We start from the raw sequence: 25,607 nt of genomic DNA on the forward strand, positions 1-25,607 counted from the left end.
TTCGTAATGTAGTATTCATTTATATCGAAAACTATTTGCTAATTTTCATTTTTGAGTTGTTTTTGTAGATTTTTTAAATAACAAATTAACTCAAATGGTTCAATTGATATAATATTAAAATGTATTGTTTCTTATATAATTTGGTCGGCACACAAATTTCTATGCATTATAAGACTATATCGTGCATTTAAAAAATAAAAAAAACAATTGTATGTGTTAAGCTTCAAATGCTTTATTTTGGTATTGTTACAAATGTGTTACAATTTTGCTCCCGAAAAGTAACACCAACCTCCAAGGGCATACTGCCCATTGGTGTTATGGGTCCTGATCCAGACCTTATCGCCTTTCTTCATTTTGATGTTAGCATGTGAGGTTGACATAGGATGTACATTGTGACCCCTTCCATCGGTATGATTTAATGCAACTTTTTGACCATTCAGCACAATTTCAGTGACGAAATTTTTTCCACTTTTTGTTAACATTGTCCATGTAAAGGAATAGATCCCGTCCAACGGTGCTGTGAATATTCCGGAGATATTGTTGTAAGCGTTTCCCTCGTTTAATAAAACTTTATCAAAGATCACCGTCTCTTGGTTCTTCAAGTTTTGCAATGTCTTGGTAAGTGATGAGTGGAAAGCAAACGGATCTATTTTAGGATTAGAAATAAAATAGTGTTAGGGAAAAAAGAGAATAAATGGTAATATTAAAATAAACAGTTAAAGATGGATGTCATTAGTCTTAATATGAATTAAAACACCAGCTTATAGACTTTTACGTATTTTATTAAATAATTTGTACTATTGCGCATGTTGGGTAAAGCTTGCTCAGAAGTGACTTTCTACTACTTTTACGTGTTATTGGCTGAGCTTAAAATTCAACAATCAATACTTGTGTTAAACGGGAAGTTGCAACGAATAATTCTTATTACATACATGTACTTTGCAGCGTTCAATTAAAAAAAATCACAATAAGCCATGTACCCGGTCAGTTCTAGAGCGAAATTTCACTATTGGACAAGAAAGAGTTTCCATGACGTTTCTACATAGTCATAATTAAGGGTCATGGAGACCCTGACTATACATACTACCATATGTTTCCTCAATCCTAAATTCAAAATCTATAAATGAAATGTTTTTCCGAACCTTTGCAGCGCACATTTTGAAAACCTATTCCATCACATATAGCCTTGTAGTTTTTGTATCTAGTCACCACTTGTTGTGGAGTTTCATGTGCAGTTACCGCCACAAGAAGAGCGAAGCTCATCAACAAATAGCGAATTCTGAAAATGATTTTCAAATTTACAATTAAAATAAAAAAAAACCCAATAACTTAGTCATATTTTATCATGAGAGAGAGAGAGAGAGAGAGAGAGAGAGAGGAGAGAGAGAGAGAGAGAGAGAGAGAGAGTGAGATATTACCTTATCATTTTTTATTAGAAAAACCAACTGTTGTCATTGCCTTGCTGGGGACGAATTTTTATACAAAAGCTCAACCCACTTTTACTATCGAATTACAAACACCTCGCGCTAAACGATCATTAGATGGATTTTTTATTCACTTGCGTCAATTTTGAAAGCTTTGCTGGCAACCAATCAAATGAAATCAGCTCACACATTTCCATTTTATCTTACTTTTTTTTATAATAATACAAAAAAGGCAGTTGCCTTCCGCTTATCCCAAGTGGCTATTCGAATCTTTTTAATTCATAATTAAGATCCGTGCCTTCATTTAAAGCATTCAATAAGATTCTCAATGAAAAAATATATCAGAGCGCATATTGTAGCAGATATACACTTACTGGTAGGAAAATAACATGTTAGATATGATAAAGAAAAGAACATGATGGTAGATTAAATTGATTACAAAATTATTACACAAATGATAAATAAACGTTACCTTTGATATTTTTATATTTCCTGAAATTAATTTCTGATTACTCAAGCCCCGAGTTCTATAAGATGAAATAATTGAGACGCAAAAACTATATTATCTAATAATTTTACCATATTGACAATGATTATTTAAAATTCCATTTTTGATCAGAGTGCAAGTTTTAAACAAGAAAATCACATTGCTAAACTTAAATTAACTGATCATATTTTTATTCTCTTTAATTGTACATATTTTAATATTGGAACTTAAAATCAGATAGAAAGTGCACTGAAAATGCTTGTACAGTAATATGACACAAGTAATATCATAAGTTTTGAATTTCATTTTGAATATAGGGAAAATACTACGTAATGTTTATCAGATAATTCTACCGAGATGAATAATTAACATTTTAACGAAAATACATACAATACGAATATACAGTCAAACACTAAAATACCACTTCCTGAAATTTTTGAATATGTTTATTGTAGAAACATTAACTTAGATTTAGATCATTAACAACTATAAAGAAATTGCTCCACTGTAAAAAGAAGAAAAACAGTCCACGGAATTCATAATTAATTAAATTAAGATACAATTTACATTAATCATAATTTTTTTTTCTCAAGTCAATAGTAAAGTGTATTTAACACTTGAAACCCGTTTTTAGATACACATTCATACTCTTTTTTGATATCAAAACTATTTTCTACATATACTATATATCAAATACTATTTTGATTAGTTTTTTTTAAATACTATCATACCACAAACAAGTGAAAAATATTAAGCAAAAAATATATCCAGGATTGATTCATGGAACCAATAATTCCAGAACTTAAATTTTCTTTGGATTGCAAAATAAATTCCCTTCCGCCATCAAGATCAGCAAGGTAGAAGGACAGGTCAGCATCGCCAGAGGTATTTGATTCTTTCATTTGTCTATCATCTGCTTTTTCTGTGCAATGTTTTAGTTGAAATTGAAATTTTTCTTTTCTTTCCGTTTTTTTATCTTATGTAAAAAAAATCGTTGCTAAATTTCTATGGTTATTTCAAGATATACAATGTAAATCCATTAAAATTTTGTATTTTTAGTGATTTGGAAGGGAAGGGAAAATATGATCTCCCTTTCCAAATTACCTAAATTATAATTCAGAAAATGCTCCAATTTGTTCTGCATAATGGTTCGATAGTATTATCTTTAATTAAGAATTGTGTATAGATCATTAGATTTTTTCGCTCATAACATTGAACATATTTTTTAAAATAATGTTTGGCATACACACTTCTGGAACAGGAACCGTATTTTTTTTAAGCAATGCTCTTATAGTTGCTATCAGTTTATTGTTCAAGAAACTTTACACTACAGACATATATCAAATTGAAGTCATGTATGTTCATGAAAGAACCATCATTAATGAAAACATTTCTCAAACCATTTTTCATGAAGAATTGCTTTTCTTCCATGTAAGATATTTTTGTAAAAAAAATTGTGGTTCTATATACATATTTGTTTCTAGTTTTAGTGGTTTATCAGAAAAAAATATTCATGCATCTAAATCATCCTTCAAAAATATATTTTGTACATTTTTAAAATAACTTTTCTTAAAATATTCGTTCACACATAGCACTGTTCTTAATATCGTTCTTAATATCTAAGTCTAAAACTAAATGCATGTTGCTATTTATTTAATATGATCTTCATCCAAACCAGTTTAAATGACATAATAAATTCTTTGACGTTAATCATCCTAAAACCACCATCTTTAAATTTTTTGAACACACACTCTTTTTAAGGTGTATATTAAGAAATGCAGGGGAGTTACATAAATTGGTAAGGATTTCATGCTTGTATTTAGTAAAATTCTTTGCTAAAGCCTTATATTTCTTCGTTATAATGAAATTAAGTGCTGGTGTATTTTAATTATTGTTATCATTTGACTTAAATGTATGAGATGGGGATGAAGTGTGTAAAAACATATACAACATTGTTGTTTTAGAATTTTCTGATTTTTCAATTTACTGCAAATTCAAACACTTCCGGCGAAATGTTCTCTTTTCACCGAAAAAAAACCCCAAATCTAATGCTATTCAAAACTATAATGCTCTCTAAAATACTCGCCTATATTTTTTTTTCATGAGAATGGTAATACTGTTCACAGAATGTTAGCCTACATTGGAATTTCAAGGTGTGCTACCAAGTCAGAATGGCAAAGATATTGCATACTCTTTGTACATAACTGTATATTTTACAATATTAAATTAAAGTCAAAATAATAATACTCATTCTTGTTTTTTTCTTCTTAACTCTTACACTGGAGCTGAAGTCTAATTAAAAGCGCTTTTTTTTGTATTTTGGAAATCTGACTTGAAGTTTTTTTTTCTCATTTTTTTAAGCTTAATAAAAGCATTGTGAAAAGAATGCAGCATATTATTCATTGGTATTAATCCAATTCTAAGTTATTTTGTGTGATGACAAAGGACATTTATAAACAATCCACGTACAACTTGTATACTTACACATATGCAAGAGAAATGTCATCAAGAAAATAATTGGAGAAGTGGCACGACAGCAACTTAATTTGCAAAATTAAAAAAATACTTTAATTAATAAATTTATATACTCCTTCATAACAAAACTTTTGAAAGAATCAACGATAACACTTCAGTAGACAGATATATGTTTATATATATATTGGCCATTGTTTTAAAACTTTGCTTAAGAAAAAAAGAAAAGAACGTCATTTTTACACCTTACCGAGGTCGTTTAATTTAAAAAAAAAATTATTTTTAATTATTGTCTATATGTTTTACTTTCTTTTCTATGGAAATTGCTTCTACTATCGTTCTATCATCTGCTTCCTTATTCTTGTACCTGCCTTTTTTCTGTGTTAAGTTTTTGTTTAAAAATAAAGTGTGTTTTTTTTCTTTATGCATTATTCAGATTTGCTTAGCTACATGTATATATATGAAATTTCATATGGGAAACCATTTTAGATTAATTGTTCGTGTTTTGAGTTAAGGCGTGATATATATTCTTCTGTAAAGGGCAGGGGATTTCCGTTATTTTTTTCTTTGCATCTGTAATTTACACCTTTATCACATTCAATTCATGCAACAGCATTTTCATTTAATATTTGCAAAATAGATCAAATGATATAAATATGCCCATAGCATTTAAAGCATACATAATGTGTCAATGTTCTTAATGGGTCAGATGCCAACTTTGTTGTCTCTAATATTCACATGAGTGACTTTTGCTGAGTACGGAGGTTGCACATCTTTCATGGGAGCCCCCTCAAAACCCAGCCGGAAAGATCACCGACTAGAGTCCAGCTGGCATTTGTGCAGTTGTACTGTGGCCAAGCCTCCTCATGTAGATGTACCGTGACTGCTGACAGTCTGGCCTCTGCCCACTTTGACTACACAACCAAACCAGCCGTAATCTTCATGATTGCCGCCCGCAGTGAGAGGGGATACGGTCCTGTTAAGCAGATCAGGTAGCTTCTAGGTATCTTTAGTTAAATATATTAAGTCCTGGTGTTTTATTGGGAAAAAAAGTTTCTTGAAATTGTGTATTTACTTCATGTTGAATTCAGATATTAAGTCTTTTTGTATTAGTTTGGATGTGAGGAAAACAAAATCAATTAAGATACATATCTCTGCAAATAGCAACTTGTTATTTTTATATATTTTTTGGTGTGAAATATTGAGAATACAAAGCATGTATTGGAATGATTGGGCTAAAACTGTGGTTTTATCAATATTTGTTGAATACCATTATTCATGGATTTCTTTGTTCAGTTGATCCACGAACTCTGATGTTCATTGAAAAGCAAATTCTGGTAACATATTGTATTAAACAAGGATCAAAATTAGCAAACTTTTGCATCCAAGAAACTGTAATTTTCATTAAAGCCACGAAAATTGATGGTCATAAATATTGATGAAACCACAGTCAGTAGTGTTTTAATTTTAAAGCATTTATGATAGAAATGAACATTTTGTTTATTTAGATGTACATTTTATATAATTTCAGTTTTTTGCCCCAGATGCCAGAGTCCAGCTGCCCAGAAGAGAACTGTAGGAGGGGGTGGGCAATGAAGTTGTTTTATATCCACCTTACAGACAGGGTTTGAAATCAATCAATTGTTTCAAACTCAAATGAATATTTGGAATGAAATTCTGTTTGATAGTTTAAATTTTTTTTCAGTTTAAATCAGAGATGATTGGAAAGATCGAACTAGTTGCTGGTAGTCAGTGTAATCAAATCACTTCCAGATCAGTTTGTAATTTGAAAATTTGCAATTTGCAATTTGAAAAAGAAATTTCTACAATTTTTATTTGTGGAAGAAGTCCTACGTAATTAACCTAAAGGTACTGTCTAAGCAGAATACTTATTAAAATATTATTAAAATATTTATTTTACATGGCTATATGTAAAATGTGGTATAAAGCAATTGGTTTGTGTAGAAATTAGAAAAACGAAATGATGTTGTAATTTCTTTCCTGTAGACCTCAAGTACATGTAGTTGGAGCTGTCCAGGGAAAGAAACAGAAAACCGATGATGAAAATGAAAAACCATAAACAACAGAAAAGGAATGCAACTTGTTGGTGATAGTGAAGTTATGTATAGGACTAGAAAAACTGAATGTTCTTGATCATAATCTCTGAACCTAATGAGGATATTCTCATTTTTTACATCAATGTTTTCATCATGTTAAAGTTCTTGAATGAAATTTTATTTCTGTTGTTACCAATCTTGATAAGCAGCTGAATTCATTGTACATAGGGCGTTTCTCTCATTAATCTTCATCATCATTATCACCATTTTCATCATTGTGTATTAACTGAAATAATCGCACTAATCATTGACAGATATCATTCATGTTGTAAAATGTGACAGCTTATATCATGGATGCGTTTTTTCTTTTTCTTTTTTTAAGCCTAGGATATTATCTAAAAACTCAATTCATTAAGGTTTTTGAAATTGATTTCTGTCCATGGTCTTCTTTTTCACTTCAAGTGAACTAAATTGACTTTTTAACTAGGGAAAATAAAGGTTTACATATGTTAAAATTTTTGTACAAGTACATGTAAATGTACACTCTATATTATGAATTGCATGGGAGTTACATGTTTTTGTTGATGATTTAATACTTCTATTCCTTCCAGAGAGACGATTGTTGTTAAAATGAAATTCTCTGTTTAATATATTTTTTTGTTAGGAGAAAAAAGTGCTGATGGCTTCTAATTCTAGTAGTCAATTGAATTGTTTTAGAAGTACATGCATTAGGTGTAGAGGAAGGCGAGAATTTGTGTACGCAGCAATGTTAAAGCGTCCAGATGCTAAAATACGGCTGGAAAACGATATTATAAGAATCATGGCAAAAATACTTTCACCGGGAGTATTTCTTAAAATCTATGTAACATTTGTTACGTCATAAATACTTTGTAATCACGTGACGGGCGAGACCTTATATTGCAAATGATCTATTTAAATCGCATCGGCGCAGGTGATAAATGAATATTAATTAATAATCATAATTATTTTAAAGAAAAATCGTCTGTTATGCCATATACTTTGAAGTTCTTGCTTAGGCTTGAAATAGATATGTCGTTTATGGCAGATTTTGATGAAACATTTCGCAATATCATCAAAATAAAGCACATTTATTCAATCAAGAGCGATTTACAAAAAATCGCAGTAAATCCTTAGGTTTTCCAAGCACGATTCACATTGGTACTTATATTATCTACCAATTTTACGTTAAATATTCTAAAATTGTGTTGATCTTTCACCTGCGCCAAGCTGGTTTTTAAAATTTCTTCATTCAGTTGTTTATACGCAGCAGGAAGAGTCTCAAAACCATTAGTTTATAAATAGTCTTTTACTCAAAGCGAAGCTATAAAACTGCCAAGTATTTGATGCCGGTTTTTAATATGAATGAATTCTGTACGTCTAGCATTAACGGCAGTCTATGTAAAGGTAACATGCGGATTTACACTGGTTTTATGTAATTCACTTTTAACGTTAAGATACATTCCCTGAGAACTATCGACAGGAATGCAGATCGTGACGTGAAAGTTAATTATGACGTCATATCGTATGAAGTACAGGCAAGTGACTTTCTACATATCGCTGTAAAATCAATCGGGAAGCCTTAACATGCCGTCGTATTACAGTTGACTTACTCATGAGTTGTGTTTACAAACCTTTAGAACATTATTATTTTAAAATCTAGAAAAAAAGATTTCCAAATTCTCTGCAGCTTAAAATAATGTTTTCTTTCAAAACAAATATGATGTTATTCATATTATTCAAAGCTAAAAGAACTCGCCCATGTTTTTTTTATGAGACTTGTAATACTGTTCACTGATTGATGGTCCGACTGTATCAGAATTGTGACCATATTTTTCTCCCAGTGCAGTCAGTGTGCTACCAAGTCAGAATGTCATAGAACTGTCAAACTATTTTGTACACAAACTGCATATTTTACAATTAATTAAAGTCAAAATGAAAAATATACATTCATGGTTTTTTTCTTAGCTTTGACACTATACCTGGTCTAAAGCGCTATGTTTGCCATGTTAGAACCAGATCAGAAGTGTGTCATATCAAAAACATTCACAATTATTTGTATATTTGTGGATGTTTACCGGAAATTAAATCGAGAAACAGAAGGGAGAAGAGGCATGGCAGCAAGTTTTTTAAAAAAAATACTATAGAAATACTTTTATGTCGATAAAAGCTATTCCTTCATACCATTCCGTACGAAAGAATGAAAACAATATCTGATTCAATAAAAAATATAGACCACTGTTTTCACCCCTGCACAAAAAGTAAATATAATGGAACGTCAATATTACACCTTTCGGGGCCTCGGCTTCAAAACAATTTTTTTGCGTTCGTTTCCCTCCTCCTCTTTCGCTTGTTTCTAAATGCTTTATAGCCCGAAACTAACATTCCTATCAAACTTTTGCGTTAATTTTTTGTCAAAATGAAGAAGCTTGAGACAACGTTATGAATAAATGTAATCAACGGGCGTTCAAGGTCAGGACCGGAAAGATGGGATATTATATTCAATGCTTTTAAGTGCGTATGAATTAAATTTGCAAAAAGTTCATAATTTTTGTAGCCTGATAAGAAACACAATTTGTTTCGTTAAAAGCATTTATTGAATTCGGCATCAAATATTTTTATTAAACCTGTAAGTTTCAATATACACTGTATGCAATTATACGTAATTTATTGCATTAGTTATTGTACATGCAATGTTTTATACGTCTCCATGTTGTTTCAAGCTCATTCCTTTTGGAATTAATTAAAGAGGTAGACTATCGTTAGCGTCTAAAGCCACTGTACTGAGTACAATTTTAAAACCACAAAATGAACAATGTGTATGTATAATATTTTATATTTTTGTATTTCAAGACGGTCATGAATTCCTTTGCATACTAGTAGGAAAATGCAAAAACTATTGAACTTTTTAAACCTTCAAATGCTTTATTTTGATATTTATATAGATATACTGTCTATAATTTTATTCCAGAAAAACAACACCAATCATCACCATGGGCATAGTGACCCGTTGTGTCCTTGGTTCTGATCCAGACTTTATCTCCTTTCTTCATTTTGATGTTAGCATGTGAGGTTGACAGAGGCCATCCAAAGTGACCCCTTCCATCGGAATTATTGTATGCAACTTTTTGGCCATTCTGCACAATTTCGGAGACAAAATATTTTCCCGCTTTTGTTAATATTGTCCATGAAAAAGAATAGATTCCATCGGACGGTGCTGTAAATACTCCGGATGTCTTATCGTATGCGTTTCCTTCGTTTAACGACACCTTATCAAAGATCACAGTCTCTTGTTTCTTCATGTTTTCCAGAGTCTTGGTTAGTGAAGATTGGAAATCAATTGTATCTATTTTAGGATTATAAATAATATATCTTAAGAAAAGAATAAAATGAAAATATTAAAAGAGTTTGAAGAAAAAGGACATAGAAGTGATTAAAAATTAATATGATAATTCTCAATATGATTGAGAGAGAGAGAGAGAGAGAGAGAGAGAGAGAGAGAGATAGAGAGTTCTGTTGAGAAAAAAGAAGTATACGAATTAAACTTCACAAACACAGTATATCAATCTATGAATGAAACATCACAAACAGTGTATAATTCTTCATTGTTAAGTATGCTTCCTTTCTCTTTACTTGAAATCAAACATCACAAACAGTGTAGAATACATGTACTTCATTGTTAGACATACTTTGTTCTCTTTGCTAGAAATCAAAGCATCACAAACAGTGTAGAATACTTTATTGATAGGCGTGCTTCCTTTCTCTTTACTTCAAATCAAACATCACAAACAGTGTAGAATACATGACTGTACTTCATTGTTAGACATACTCTTTTTTCTTTACTTGAAATCAAAACATCACAAACAGTGTAGACTACTTTGTTGTTAGGCATACTTCATTTCTCCTTACTTGAAATGAAAACTTAGAACGAGACTTTTTTCCCTTATTAACAGGGGTAACACGTGGACTTTGACTGAAACTGCATGCTGGATTCAATCACAATGTACTATATTCTTTTGTGGATACTAATTTTATGAATATATAATATCAGTATATTTCAAATGAATGTGCGTAAAATTACGCCTAGAACTCTCTCTTTCTCTTTAATAAAGAAACCCCTTCTGCAAGATAGAAAAGGATGGAGGGTGGGGGGGGGGTGTTGTACAGTTAGACAAAGTAGTTTGCAATTTAGAGATTATCTTTTGTCTTGAACAGGTGTGGAAACCTCTAGGATATGCCGTTTTCTACCTTGGGTTTGCAAATCACTATACACAGGAACTAATATCAACTTAAACTTGATATACACAAGAACAGAAATGTGTACATAAATAATTTGCATTGTATTTTTCGAGTTCGAGTTGTATGCATTTAATAACATGTTCAGTTTCCCATGTTGTTTTGTGATGCAACATAATTTCCTCTTTCCATTTTTTGTAAAGAATAAACGCATTTAAGTAGTGATATATTAACAAGCTTATAAGGGTAGGATAAGAGAACAACACTAATTATTTTAATATTATCTACCTAACTCTGATGTCAACCTGAAAAATATCCTCGCGACCTTAAATTGCTATAATACTAAATCCCTTCGCGAATATTCTAACATAATGAGCGGTGAGCGCGCTGCTTTTCCTGAAATGAAAAAAAATCATATATTGTCATTAGTTTAATTTCCTCCGAAATGATGCCTCCGTCTATCAGTATTTTCAGTATTTTGATTCCATTAAAAACTGATGTTGTTTACCTGGTGTAAACTTGCTTTATCTTCTGTAATGTTACTCGTATGTCATGTGACATACATTTAGGAAAAGATGTTGGACTTGATTGCATACTGGTATGCCATTAACCTCCATTCATTCAAATACATTTGACAGTTGTATTTTCATCGACAGTTATTTTTGATCGCTTAGTTTTCCTCACTGGGGAAGATTTGAGAGATCAACAATGTCACGTGATATGTAAATGCATCTTTTACAATCTGCTTAATTTCTTCAAATACAGATCGTCTATTGTTCTAAGGCCCACCTACTCTTCTCATGTTTATTACTGAAAGGACACGGTTAATAACCAAAACAAAAATCGTTAATGCGTCAATCATTACAAAAAAAGTCAATCATAAAAAAAATCCCAAAACTGATAAAAAAAAAACGACCAATATGTAACGTGGTATTCACTGCATTCTTAAGTTACGGTTATATAATAAGTTACTATATAACACTTTTCTGGAATACATGTCGAAACATTTTGCTGTGTAGAATAGGTGTTTATCAAAATGGCGGACGAACACAACGCAGACCAAAGTACTAATATTCCTGAATCGGACTATACTTATATAAAGAATAGCAAAGCAAAATCCGAAATCTGGAAAGACTTCCTACTGATCCAAAAGAATGGAACACTTGTACAAAATGTTGCTGCCTGCAAGTTGTGTGAAGTCCAAGTTAAATACTCCGGAGGAACTACAAATTTGTACGCATATAAAAAAGTAAGCACCTATCAATGACCACCCCAGCTGGAGACATTTTATCTGCCCAACGATCTACCTCAAAGTCCAAGCATGTTGACTATCTCATTTTTTTTAAAAAGAACATGAAAGTGTAATTGATATTTTTATATGAAACTTTGTTAATTTTTTTTGAGTCGTGTTTTTCCCCCACACCATAGTCAAAAAGAGAGTAGTCATGCACTTATGATAAACTACTTCTTTTACAGTGCACTAATACATGTACAATATATATATGCATTATATTTCCACTTATTTGTGTGAGTCACGTTTTTTCTCACATCTAGTCAAAAAACTAATCATGTACTTATGTGTTATTTTACAGTGCACTTGTACAATATATACATGTATTTTGTTTTCACTATTTAATGTTATGTGATGAGATTAAAAAGTTGTTATTTAACTTTGATTTTAATGATGAAAATACATGAAAACTAGTCTTTAAAACCCTTCACCAGAAAAAAGAGAACAAATCAATATATTGCAAAATTTATCGCAATATGTCACCAAATATCGCAATATATCGCAATATGATTATCTGGCAATATCCACCCCTAATTAATAGCTATTTAACTGAACGGATTTGTAAAAGTATTGATTTTTAACATACCTTTGATGGCAACAAGTTCTTCTTTGAGCTGATTTATTTCATTTTGAAGGACTTCGTCATGATCATCTGCCATCTCTCTGGAGTATATATGTTGACCAGCTGTAAAACTAAGAGCAGCCAAGAGAGTTACACCAATATAACGGTTCCTCATCGTATTGATAATAAGTATACGATATATAAACGGTAGATATGATACTTGTATCTTCCAAGTCACTAAACAATATTACAGAGAAAGGAAGTAATAAGCATTCAGGAACTAAATTTAGATTCAAGTAGACACTTCTTTTTTAGCTCACCTGAGCTATACTACAATATAAAATAAGACTCGAATTTTTGGGCTTTAATACCGAGAAATCGGAGGAGTATTGTCTTTTGTTTTATATATATTAAACATCATTAGTACTTAGAGACTACCAGTTTGTTTTTATTTTTTTCTAAATCAAGCTTCGCTAATTTATAACCAACGAAAATTCCTTTAAAAAATCCGGAAATCATCTGGATTTTTGGATTTTACAATCTTGCGCACCGCATTACATTCACTGGAGGCTCTTTATTAGTTTATGTTTCCACAATATCACATTTGCATGGATAAACTCAGAAACGATAATACAATTACGTGTAAATTCTCAGCATTAGAAATTTGCAATATATTCTGTTCGTAAAAGAAAAAACGGTTTCTGTAATGTTTTGCTACATTACGGGTAAATGCATATGGGAGGCATTTTAATAGTGGTGAAGGCCTGTCCCGAGACACAGATTATTTTAACTAAGCAGAGTGTAGTGAAGTTAATAGCATTATTGTAGGCTTAAAGCTTGTGTTATGTAAATGTCAACAATAGTAAAGGTGTGTCGATGTATCTATTTTGTAAATGTCCGATATCATATGCAATGTCAACCCGTGCACGCACGGGTCAAAGTCTAGTAGTAGTATCCATATCTTTTTGCACGCACTCAAGTTTCGATCGATCGATCGAGAGATAGAGAGAGAGAGAGAGGGAGAGAGAGAGGGAGAGAGAAAGAGAGGATTATTATACTGTAAACGTATTTAAAAACTGTCTTTAGTCCTTTGGCTGTGTATTTTATTTTGCGTTTTTGGTGGAAAACGGCGTCCGCAAAATCAAGTACATTACCAAATGTAAAATATATATATGTAAGTATATAAAAAGGTAAATTCAGAAATGTGCTCATTTAAAATCTAATCCATGCTTACTTGTTGAATAATTATATTCCGCCAAATATCGTACATCCTAAATATAGTACGTTTACAGTATTAACGAAGACATTCCAACCACACGATTTTTTTAATATTGATATGAAATATTGTAAAAATGAATCAAATACAATGTGCGTGCGTGTGAAAGGAAGAGAAAGAGGGGATTATGTTTGATTTAAGGTTATACACGGGTAAAAAACCTCCTTATAATGCAAGTTAATTTTCTCTAATTACGACGTCCGAATTCATGCTAGTATACATATTAAAACGATTCTTATAATATGTTAGAAACTGATAACCAACCAGTATGCTCTAAATCACATTGTATCCGATCGTGTTCATTTTTACAATATTTAAAATCAAATTGCTGTTAGAATGTCTCCTTTAGTATCATCATCATCATCATAATCATATCTCTTTCTTTCTTTCTTTCTTTCTCTCTCTCCCAAACTTGCGTATACACTTTGCTATGTGATGTCACTGATAAGTTTTAAGGCATTGATATTAGTTTTGTTTAAATTCCGTTTCATTTCGTTTCGATTGGTTTCGTTTCGTTTCGTTCGGCTTTGTTTCGTTTCAGTTCGATTTCGTTTCGCGTTTTACAGGCGCCCTTGTTTGAGTGGATTTGCTTACAGGTATAATTCATCACGTTGTATATCTTGTTCAAGAGGAGATTTGCAAACAAAGAATACATGAACGAGTTAAATGTTTAAGCTGAGTTTAAACTCAAACTTCAGATCTGTCAAATGCGTTGTTATGAAATGTATCAACGGTTCTTGTACGCACTTCAAAAAATGAAGTACACCTTAATTGAAAAACAAATCTGCAAATATATACGCATTTTTATCAAAATATTAAATCTGTTTTTTCTGAATACGTTGTTCAGAAGTTCTGTGTTTATTAAGTAAAAAAAAAATATTTTAAAAACATAAAAATAACGATTATATTGTGCATCGTTTTACTTCGTACTTGTGTGAATAATTAATGAATGATTTTGTAATAAAGCAATTACTTTGATAAGGAGTCAACCCTGTATAGACTGTCGTATTTTTGTAAGGATAATAGTAAACTGTTTCTTCTATTACTAATCGGAAATGAATATATTTAGCGTGTTTTTTGAAAGAGAGAGAGAGAGAGAGAGAGAGAGAGAGAGAGAGAGAGAGAGGAAAGAGAGGGTAAAATATAAGTTATAAATATCATACGACGTTGAACGAAACGATCTCTGTTTTAAGAATTATATGACCTAACCACGTTTATACCCAAATGCTTCTGAGAAAAGTAATATTTTATAACTGCATTAAATACCAAAGAACTAATTTGTAAGTTTAAGCAAATAAAACTGTGTAGAATGTATTTCTAAATCAAATGTTTCATTAAAATTAAAATGCTCATTGATATTAACATGTATATCTTAAGAAATCTACAATTTAGATCCAGAAAAAAGCACACAAAGCACCTTTCCCAGATTTCAGAGGGTCTGATCAACACTTTTCGCCTTTCTTGATTTTGATGTTTGCATGCAATGAAGTAACACAGTCTCTTTGATTTCTTTAATTGCCAGTAGATGCATTTTTTTTTTTAGATGTAATCATTTTCCCAAGAATCTACAAATGCATTACAATTAATTGGGGTCTTAAGTACTTCCACGACGAGTCTGTTATTCATTCAATCAAAATATTTTCACTAATTGGGTAAAATGTTGTTTTACAGATGAAACCTTCGGAATCTTTAAATGTATCTTTAACCATTAATCCCAAACTTGGAACTCGGAAATGGTGAATTCCAAAATTATCATATTTTTTTTCTCTTTATCAAATTGTTTAATCTATTTACATGAATATATTTGTCATAGTATTTCTTCTTTATAAAACACACGTTTATTTTGAAGCAGTCAATTTTTATGTCATATGGCGGTTATCTTTAAGTAACAAATCCAAAATCTGAATCCAATCAATGACTGCTTCTTACATCAATACAATTAGTAATTTGATAAACATTCAAAAATTCAGTATTAAAGGGTACTAAAAGGCATAGTTCTTCCATGTATTTTGTTTGCAAGGAAAGAATATATTTACTGGATGTCAAATAAAACTACCACCTATCCATCAATTATTGATAGGTGAATCTTATCTAAACGAATCGAAATTTTATCGAAATAACACAACATCTTTGTTTTTGTTTAATTGAAGAGAATTTGTGCTTCCTTTTGACTCGGAAACTCTTGTTTTGTTTTGTTTGAAAAATGTCACAGTACTGCTAGTATTTAATACACCCGTCGTATAAAAAACAACTTAAGTTTAAATGATCTAAAGGTTTTGAAAGCAAGTTTTATTTTTTTCAACAGTTAATCAATATTTTATTGAACTTTAGAAATATACCAGTGCTAGAGTTTCACTCCAGAGAAATTGCTATGATTTTCAACATAAATCGTTTACATATGGTTTCCATTTATTTGTATCCACACTAATTAACCTTTCTTCATTTTGATGGATGCATGAGAAGATAATATTGAAAATGTTTCGAGACCTTTTCCATCATTATGATTTAATGCAGTTCGATGACCATTATGTACAATTTCAGTTATAAAACGTTTGCCTCCTTTTGTTCATGTTGCCCAGGGAAAGAGTAGATTCCATCAGACGGCGCTGAAAATATTGCAGTTGTTCTGTCGTAAGCTTTTACCTCGTTCAACGAAACGTTGTCAAAGAGAACAGTTCCCTTGTGTTTCATATTTTCCATAGTCTTGGTGAGTGAAGATTGGTCTGTTTTGATACTTTATGAAATTGGTATAATGTAGATTTCAGTAAGCAGTCATTGTTTTGACTGAATTTAATTCCGGATTCTTATAGCTATTTAAAAATTTAACACGTTAATTCAAACATGTATATGAGATGTTTTTAAACCTTTGCGTTCCAACTTTTCATAGCCAAGTCCATTGCAAATCGGTTTGTAGTTGTTGAATGTAGTCAACACCTGTTGTTGAGTTTTATTAGCAGTTCTTATCACAAAAAGAGAAACGCTCACCTCCAAAATTTGGACAGTCGAAAACAATATTTACCGGTAAATTGCATTTCATAGTAAACGAGAGAGAGAGAGAGAGAGAGAGAGAGAGAGAGAGAGAGAGAGAGAGAGAGAGAGAGAGAGAGAGAGAAAGTGAGAGAAAAAGACACAAAGAGACATATAGGAAAAGAAAAAGACATAGAAATAGAATGAAAGACAGAAATTGTGGGAGAAAGAAAAAAAGAAAAAAAGAAATGAAGAAAACAAACGTACCAAATCATGATTGTTTTTTAAACAGCATTTACGTTGCATGGCTTGTGAGCAGTTTCAACATATTTATATGAACCCAATTCAACGTCAGAATATCGTATTTCAACCTAATTACGCTATACAGTCATTTGCTAAGACTGCTTTACATTTCTGTGTACATGAAAAATAGAATAGCTCGCCGTTTTTCTCTTTCGATTAATTTTTTTTCATTTTAAAATAGTTTTTGTGTTCAAACTTATTAACATCACAAACACTCATAAAACCTTTGAAGTAGGTGTTTACCCTGATAAATAGAATGACTTGAAAATTCACGAAATAAAATTATATAATTTTATTATTATACCTTCATGTTAAATACTGAAATCTGATTGGTTTAGACCCAGTTGATAATCCGTTCTATTACCCTCAGCGTTAGCAACACACTTAGCAACGGGTAACACTATATAAATAGTGCCTGTTTGGGAGGGTAACTGTTGAAATTGACACCCCGAGAAAACCATTGTCAACCGGCGCGAAGCGGAGGTTGACAATGGTTTTCGAGGGGTGTCAATTTCAACTGTTATCCTCCCAAACAGGACTATTTATTTTGTTATACTGAATGTCTTAATTCTAAAGAAAACTTAACTGCTTTTACATAGGAATAACGTGAATTTTACGGCGAACCGTACAAGCATAATTTTCGCGCATGTAACAATTTTTAATGTTACCCGTTGCTAAGTGCGTTGCTAACGCTGAGGGTAATAGAACGGATTATGAACTGCGTCTAAACCAATCAGATTTCAGTATTTAACATGAAAGTATAACAAAACGAAATGTTACATGGCTTGTGCGTAAATTATGCGCGTACGGTTTTCCGTGGAATTCACGTCATTTTTATATAAAAGCAGTAAACAATCTCTAAAATTCAGACATTCAGTATAATTATATAAATAGTGCCTGTTTGGTAACACAGTTATCGCGTTGGCTGACAATGGTTTCCTCGGGGTGTCAATTTCAACTGTTACCCTCCCAAACAGGCACTATTTATATAATGTTTCACATTTTGTAACTAAAATGTCTTTTAATCAATAGCAAAAATAAGATAAGACTACAGCGATTGAAATTACCTGCACGTGCCGAGATGTCAAAATATAAAATTGGTTTTTCTCTGCACATGCTTAAGTGACAATTGTTTTGCAGTAAGTTAATAAAAAGAAAAACACTAAATATGATGAAATAAAATGATCATTTAGAAAACAGCCAGATTCGTTGATACATTGCACTTTCTTAAAATCTGCTGTTAATTTTATTTTCGACATTGCCGCTAATTTCATATAATTGTTCTCATCTGTAAGGGTAACGTCATTTCAATCGGCAACTTAAACCACCGAAATGCTCTGACCGATTGTTCAACAAAACCGGATGTATTTGTGATATTCAGCAAAGATCACTGTCTAGAGTCACAACCAGAGGTAAATGCATCGTTCTTGACTATTTAAAAGTTAATTGGAAATCTTTCACCCCGACGACAAGACGAATAGATATGCTTATTTCATATAGTAAATACATTATGTTGTGTGAACACTGAACAGTTCTGTTGATTGTATAATTCATACTTTTACAAAACTGTTTCTCCTCCCTCAAAAGTTACAGTGCATACATTTTTGAGCTAGATTATGAATTGATTATTAAATTCCCAACATAATCTATGTAACGTTGTGTCATTTATTCGTCAGTTCTTGTCATTTATATAAAAACCATTTGTTTAAACTTTTTATTTAAAGAACTTGCATATTTTCTTTTTTGAGTTGGTTTTGTAGATTTTTAAATTACAAATTAGCTCAAATGGTTCAATTGATACAAGTTTAAAATATATTGTTTCTTATACAATTTGGTCGGCACACAAATGTCTGTGCATTATAAGACTATATCTTGCATTTAAAAAATACAAAACAATTGTAAGTGTTAAGCTTCATATGCTTTATTTTGGTATCGTTAAAGATGTGCTACAATTTTGCTCCAGAAAAGTAACACCAACCTCCATGGGTATGCTGCCCAGAGGTACCATTGGTCCTGATCCAGACCTTATCGCCTTTCTTCATTTTGATGTTAGCATGTGAGGTTGACATAGGATATCCATCGTGACCCCTTCCATCGGTTTGATTTAATGCAACTTTTTGGCCATTCAGCACAATTTCAGTGACGAAATATTTTCCAGCTGTTGTTAATATTGTCCATGTAAAGGAAAAGATTCCGTCCAAAGGTGCTGTAAATATTCCGGAGATATTGTCGTAAGCGCTTCCTTCGTTTAATGAAACTTTATCAAAGATCACAGTCTCCTGGTTCTTCAAGTTTTGCAATGTCTTGGTAAGTGAAGATTGGAAAGCAATCGGATCTGTTTTAGGATTAGAAATAAAATATTGTTACGGAATTAAGAGAATAAATGGAAATATTAAAATTAGCAGTTAAAGATCGATGTCATAAGTCTTAATATGAATTTTAAACACCAGCTTTTAGACTTTTACGTATATTATTAAATTATTTGTACTATTGTGCATGTTGGGTAAAGTTTGCTCAGAAGTGACTTTCAACAACTTTTACGTGTTATTGGCTGAGCTAAAAATTCAACAATAAATACTTTTGTTAAACGGGAAGTGGCAACGAATAAATCTTATTACGTACATGTACTTTGCAGCGTTCAATTAAAAAAACCCAGAATAAGCTGTGTACCCGGTCAGTTGTATAGCGAAATTTTGCTGTTGGACAAAAAAGAGTTTCCAAGACGCTTATTACATGGTCATAAAGGTCATGGAGAACCCTGAATATTCATAATACCATATTTTTAATTAATCCTAAAATCAAACTTTAAAACTGAAATGTTTTCCAAACCTTTGCAGCGCACATTTTCATAACCCATTCCATTACATATCGCCTTGTAGTTGTTATATCTAGTCACCACTTGTTGAGGCGTTGCATGTGCAGTTACCGCCACAAGAAGAGGGAAGCTCATCAACAAATAGTAGATTCTGGAAACGATTTACACATTTGCAATTAAAATTAAAAAAAACCTACAACTTAGCAATATTATATTATGAGAGAGAGAGAGAGAGAGAGAGAGAGAGAGAGAGAGAGAGAGAGAGAGATTACCTTGTCATATTTGTATTAGAAAAACCAACAGTTGCTATTGGCTTGCTTGGGACGAATTTTTATACAAAAACTCAAACCACATTAACTATCAAATTACAAACACCTCACGCAGGGGTTTTTTTTGGGTTTTTTTTGCACTTGCGTCAATTTTGAAAGCTTTGCTACCAACCAATCAAATGAAATCAGCTCACACATTTTCATTTTATCTTTCTTTTATTTTATAATAATATCAAAAGGGCAGTTGCCTTCCGCTTGTCGTAAGTTGTTATTAATTCAGTTTTTTTATAATCTTTTTAATTCATAATTAATATCCATGCATTCGTTTAATCAAAAAGATTCTAAATGAAAAGAATATATCAGAGTGTATATTGTAGCAGATATACACCTACTGGTAGGAAAATAACATGTTTAATTAGATATGATAAAGAAAAGAACATGAAGGTAGATTAATTGATTACAAAATTATTACACAAATGATTACCAAACGTTACCTTTGATCTTTTTATATGTCCTGAAATTAATTTCTGATTACTCAAGCCCCAAGTTCAATAAGATGAAATAACTGGGACGCAAAAACTATATTATCTAAAAATTTTACCATATTGACAATGATTATGTAAAATTCCATTTTTGATTAGAGTGCAAGTTTTTAAACAAGAAAATCTCATTGCTAAACTTAAATTAACTGATCATACTTTTATTCTCTTTTATTGTACATATGTTAATATGGGAACTTAAAATCAGGTAGATGTTGCACTGAAAATGCTTGTACAGTAATATGACACAAGTATAATTTGTGTAAAAAAATTTATATTTCACAATGTTTTGCGTTGAATGTATTTCTTCTTTGATAAACCATGGGTCCTGAATTGGCTAACAGGTTATTGCTTTCCATCGCATACGCTAAAATTGATAATGCAATTATACAGAGTGGTATTCTAAAAGAATCTACATTTTTAGTATTTCATAATGCTTTCTTTGTATTTAAATAAATTTTTTTCTGTTAATCTTAAGACTTCTTTTAAAGTTTTCTCACGAATCTTTCTATGTTAATTTCATCTGTTATACCTCCTTGGCCATCATTTTCAAGAATACGCTAGACATAGATAATCGCTTAATTTTTTTCTGGCATTGCTCTTGATATAAAACAAATCACATTTTATTGTATTATTGCATGTTCGATGACAAATATGAATAGGTGGCTCTGTAACTGTTGTATCTGGTTACCAAAGTTTTCATCGATCATAAAACAAGGTCAATAACAAATATCAGGAGGTTTAGAAATGCACATTACAAAAGTGGGAGAGAGAGAGAGAGAGAGAGAGAGAGAGAGAGAGAGAGAGAGAGAGAGAGAGAGAGAGAGAGAGAGAGAGAGAGAGAGAGAGAGAGAGAGAGAGAGAGCAGAGTCCGGTAAAAAAATGTATTTTAAAATTAACATTCAAAAGATAACTCGTCCTAAAATTGACTAGAATATAAAGAATTTAAAAAAAAAACCCATTCAGTAACCTCTTTGACTTCGGGCTAATACCATCACACACACTTTATTCATAAAACGAAACTTGATTAAAATATGATGTGTACAGTTCTATATATACTTGATGTCAACGTAGATAACCAGCTGTCACCCATTTGTAATTCATACCACGATCTACCACAACCTTCACATTTGGCAAATATGGATTTTTTTTTGTTGGGTGCACTTGCGTAAAAGGTTTAATTGGGTTTTCAGTAATATCACAGGGAGTATTGCTTGTAATGAAGTCTCAAAAATATTCTAGCACGTAAATTAATTGCATCTTTCCTTATTTATGCAAAACACATGTAAGGCAATTATCATGATTTTCTCCAATAATACAGATAAAACACTACACATACTGTTTTTGTAATATAATATCATAAGTTATGGTTTTCATTTTGTATATAGGGAAATACCATTTAATGTTTATCAGATAATTCTACCAAACCCAGATGAATAATCGACATTTTAACGAAAACACATACAATATTTTGATTAAGACACTAGACAATACTACTTCCTGAAATGTTTGCATATGTTTATTGTAGAAACATTAACTTAAATGTAGATCATCAATAATTATATAGATATTGCTCCCCTGTAAAAAAGAAGGAAAAGGAGTCCATCGAATTCATAATCAAGATACAATTTATATTGATTATAATAAAGTATTTTTTATTCAGTCAATAGTACAATATACTTTACAATTGAAACCCGTTTTAGATACACATTCATGCTAGCTTTGAAATTAGAACAATATTCTGTTTATTTATATAACTTATATTTATCTATATATTTGAGATTTGCTTAGCTACATGCATATATATATATATATATATGACATTCATATAGGAAACCATTTTAGATTACTAGTAATTTTTTGTGTTTTGAGTTAAGGCGTGATATATATTCTTCTATAAAGGGCAGGGGATTTCCGTTTTTTCCTTTGCATCTGTAATTTATACCTTCATCACATTCAATTCATGCAACAGCATTTTCATTTAATATTTGGAAAACAAATCAAATGATATAAATATGCCCATAGCATTTAAAACATATATAATGTGTCAATTTTCTTAATGGGTCAGATGCCAACTTTGTTGTCTCTAACATTCACATGAGTGACTATTGCTGAGTATGGAAGTCTCATATCTTTAGTAAAATGTATCGTTTCTTGAAATGGTGTATTTACTTCATCTTGAATACAGATATTAAGTCTTTTTGTATTAATTTGGATGTTAGGAAAACAAAAACAATTAAGATACATTTCTCTGCAAATAGCAACTTGTTATTTTTATACATTTTTGGTGTGAAATATTGAGAATACAAAGCATGTATTGGAATGATTGGGCTAAAACTGTGGTTTTATCAATATTTGTTGAATACCAATATTCATGGATTTCTTTGTTCAGTTGATCCACGAAATGTGATGTTCATTGAAAAGCAAATTCTGATAACATATTGTATTAAAAAAGGATCAAAATTAGCAAACTTTTGCATCCAAGAAACTGTAATTTTAATTATATCCACGACAATTAATGGTCATAAATATTGATGAAACCACAGTGAGTAGTGTTTTTATTTTTAAAGCCTTTATGATAGAGATGAACATTTTGTAAAATTTAGATTTAAATTTTATATGATTTCAGTTTTTTGCCCCAGATGCCAAGAGTCCAGCTGCCCAGAAGAGAACTGTAGGAGGGGGTGGGCAATGGAGTTGTTTTATATCCACCATACAGACAGGGTTTGAAATCAATCAATTACTTCAAACTCAAATGCAGATTTGGGATGAAATTCTGTTTGATAGTTTAAGTTTTTCTACAGTTTAAATCAGAAATGATTGAAAAGATCAACCTATTTGCTGGTAGTCAGTGTAATCAAATCACTTCCAAATCAATTTGAAATAATTTGAAAAAGAAATTTCTACAATTTGTATTTGTGGAAGTTCTACGTTATTAAACTAAAGGTGCTGTTTAAGCAGAATACTTATTAAACTATTATTGAAATATTTATTTAACATGACTATATGTAAAATGTGGTATAAATTATGCCCCAATTAGTTTGTGTAGAGATTAGAAAAACGAAATGATGTTGTGATTTCTTTCCTGTAGACCTCAAGTAGCTGGAGCTGTCCAGGCAAAGAAACAGAAAACCGATGATGAAAATGAAAACCATAAACAACAGAATAGGGAATGCCGCTTGTTAGTGATAGTACAGTTATGTACTTGTTCCTGATCATCATCTCTGAACCTAATGAGGATATTCTCATTTTTTTCTCATCAATGTTTTCATCATGTTAAAGTTCTTGAGTGAAATTTTATTTCTGTTGTTACCAATCTTGATAAGCAGCTGAATTCATTGTACATAGGGCATTTCTCTCATTAATCTTCATCATCATTATCACCATTTTCATCATTGTGTATTAACTGATATAATCGTACAACATTGACGGATATCATTCCTTTTGTAAAATGGGACAGCTTATATCATGGAGGCTTTTTTTCTTTTTCTTTTTTTAAGCCTAGGATATAATTTAAAAAAAATAATTCATGTTTCAATAAGTTTTTTAAAATTGATTTCTTTCCATGGTCTTCTGTTTAACTTCAAGTGAACTAGGTAAAATGAAGGTTTACATATGTTAAAATTTTAACAAGTACATGTAAATGTACACTGTATATTATGAATTGGAGGGGAGTTACATGTTTTTGCTGAGGATTTAATACTTGTATTCCTACCAGAGAGACAGTTGTTGTTACAGTGCAATTCAAAACAATTAACTTTTTTAAATCAAGAGCGATTTACAAAACATTGCAGTAAATCTGTAGGTTTCCCAAGCACAATTCACATATGTACTTATATTCTCTACCAACTTTACGTAAAATATTATAAAATTGTGTTCATCTTCCACCTGCGCCAAGCTGGCGTGGAATATAACTTCTATTTCACTCCTCATTTCCTTATTCTTTTATCATTTTTTTACATACTACCAAAAAATTGGAGGGTGGGGGGCAACTCCATCATTGTTCAAAATTTTTATATGTTAGTTTTAAAAAATGTGTTGCTGCGAGAAAAAGTGTGGGGGGGGGGGGGGTATTACAGTCGATTGACTTACTCATGAGTTGTGTTAACAAACCTTTACAACATTATTGTTTTATAATCTAGAAACAAAAAGACTTCCATATTCTCTGCAACTTAAAATAATGTTTTCTTTTAAAACAAATATGATGTTATTCTTATTATTCAAAGCTGAAATAACTCTGTGAAATACTCGCCCATGTTTTTTATGAGAATTGTAATACTGTTCACTGATTGATGGATTGTATCGGAATTGTGACCATATATTTCTCCCATTGCAGTCAGTGTGCTACCAAGTCAGAATGTCATAGAACTGTCTAATTATTTTGTACACAAACTGTATATTTTACAATTAACTAAAGTCAAAATGAAAACTAGATGCTGTCATTAGACAGTAATACCCGCACCATGTGTTTGCCCCTAAATAACACTGTTTTGTACCAGTTTAATTAAAAATGAAGGCTACATGCAAACTCCGGTAATACATTTAAAAATTATAATTTTCATAACTGAAGGATGAGATCCCTGCCCATATGATAATACACATCGTGACATGAGCAGCACTTTATGTGCAATTTGGGGTATAACTGTTTGCAGTGAATTTTCAGTTAATCAATAATCTTAACATGTTATGTCATAGGAAGAATAATGGTCTATATAATTATTACAAACAAAATTAAAAATTAAATTATGCCCCCTCCCCGTGGCGGTTGCCGGTTTTAGATTTGCTTCTGTGTGCCTACATGAACATCATCGTGTGCACAGATTTAGAGAAGGGGTGGGAGTGAGGGGTCCAGACCCCCCCCCCCCCTCCCCATGAAAATTCGTAAATTACC

At 31.4% G+C, this 25,607-nt stretch overlaps 1 protein-coding gene and 1 long non-coding RNA gene across 2 annotated transcripts in view; one reads left to right on the top strand and one right to left on the bottom strand.

Moving 5' to 3' along the window:
- Positions 1–25,607, top strand: part of LOC117688661 (uncharacterized) — a 222,628-nt gene that overhangs the window by 15,898 nt on the left and 181,123 nt on the right. The gene's annotated exons all lie outside the window — the stretch shown is intronic.
- On the bottom strand, positions 208–1,281 carry LOC136269587 (uncharacterized). Its single transcript, XR_010713186.1, has 2 exons — positions 1,143–1,281; positions 208–646 (listed from the first exon to the last, which is right to left on the bottom strand). It is a non-coding gene; the product is annotated as an uncharacterized lncRNA (long non-coding RNA).

This window comes from Magallana gigas, chromosome 4 (assembly GCF_963853765.1).
Source record: "Magallana gigas chromosome 4, xbMagGiga1.1, whole genome shotgun sequence".
Taxonomy (NCBI): domain Eukaryota; kingdom Metazoa; phylum Mollusca; class Bivalvia; order Ostreida; family Ostreidae; genus Magallana; species Magallana gigas.